At 40.2% G+C, this 1,482-nt stretch overlaps 1 pseudogene; it reads left to right on the top strand.

Annotated features, from left to right (window-relative positions):
• Window positions 1-426: 426 nt before the first annotated feature.
• On the top strand, window positions 427-1,082 carry LOC102833620 (annotated as a pseudogene).
• The last annotated feature ends 400 nt before the right edge of the window (window positions 1,083-1,482 follow it).

The following is a 1,482-nucleotide window of genomic DNA, read 5'->3' as shown; positions in this document are numbered from 1 at the left end:
GGGGATAATAATCAATGTAATGAAACAAACTAACAAGCTATATGAATGGTTGAATGTGAAGCTGATGATGTGCCCTGTAAACTTTCACTCAATCCAAAATAAAAACATTTAATAAAAAAAAAAGAAAAAAAGAAAGGCCCCTCTCCGCACTCCCTCCCCCGAGGCAGGGGATGTGGAGAAGGCCAAGGTGGAGAAAGAGTAGAAGGCAGTGTTCTGTTCTGGAGTCAGCATGAGCTGAGCGCTGTGGCTGAGGCTCTTCTGGAGTGCTCTCATTGCCCATTGACAGCACTGTCTGCAGCTTACTTCTAGATGGCCACTTGACTCACATTCATATTCTGCTGAATGACTTAACTTTCATTATCTTTTCTGCCCGCTTTGATCTCCTCTTGCTGGCTGCTTTTTATGGGGATCTTTTGTTAAGCAAAAATGCATGGAACAACAAGAATCAAAATCAGTGAATTAAATCCTTACCTAATGTGTGTGCTTCGTGGAGGATACTTCATTGATGCTACAACCATAATAGTGTGTCTACATTCCTTCAGTAAAACATGTATTGTGCGTTATCTGGACACCAGCAAGTATTGTCCTATCTGTGATGTCCAAGTTCACAAAACCAGACCATTCCTGAATATAAGGTCAGATAAAAATCTTCAAGATATTGTATACAAATTAGTTACAGGACTTTTCAAAAATGAAATGAAGAGAAGAAGGGATTTTTATGCAGCTCATCCTTCAGCTGATGCTGCCAATGGCTCTAATGAAGATAGAGGAGAAGTTGCAGAGGAAGATAAGAGAAGATAACTGATGATGAGTTAATAAGCTTATCCATCGAATTCTTTGAGCAGAACAGATTGGGTTGAAAAGTAAACAAAGATAAAGAGAAGTCTAAAGAGGAGGTGAGTGATAACAGATATTTACGATTTCCAGCAGCAATGACTGTGATGCACCTAATAAAATTTCTCAGAAGTAAAATGGATATACCTAGTACTTTCCAGATTGATGTTATGTATGAAGAGGAACACTTAAAGGATTACTATACACTAACGGATATTTCCTACATTTATACCTGGACCTACTTGTAAAAGAATGAAGATCATTAGTTTTACATTCATTTTATCATATATAATCTCATTGCCGTGGTTACAATCCCCTCCATGCATCATCAACCAACCAAATGGTATACCCTGCAATCCTTCCCCCGTACCCCCCCAGGTCATCAGCACACAGTCATTCTCCCTCTCTGGATCTAAAGTCTCCAGCTGCTCCATCGCTCCACGTCATCATCTCTGTCTCCATTTCAGGAATCACTGCTTCACTGGGTACGGTCCCTCTCTTCTCCCTTGATGGTCCTAGGGACCTCCGCTCCTAGACTGAAAAGTTAATCACTCTCTTTCTTGCTATAAAACATCTACCTTTACATTTCCAACCCTCACAATCAGTCCTGATAACAATTATTCACTATTGTATCACAAGAGCCCCGAC

This window comes from Chrysochloris asiatica, unplaced genomic scaffold, assembly GCF_000296735.1.
Source record: "Chrysochloris asiatica unplaced genomic scaffold, ChrAsi1.0 scaffold00334, whole genome shotgun sequence".
NCBI classification, from domain to species: Eukaryota; Metazoa; Chordata; class Mammalia; order Afrosoricida; family Chrysochloridae; genus Chrysochloris; species Chrysochloris asiatica.
The sequence above is the reverse complement of the archived record's forward strand: the minus strand, read 5'-3'. Positions and strand labels throughout refer to the sequence as shown.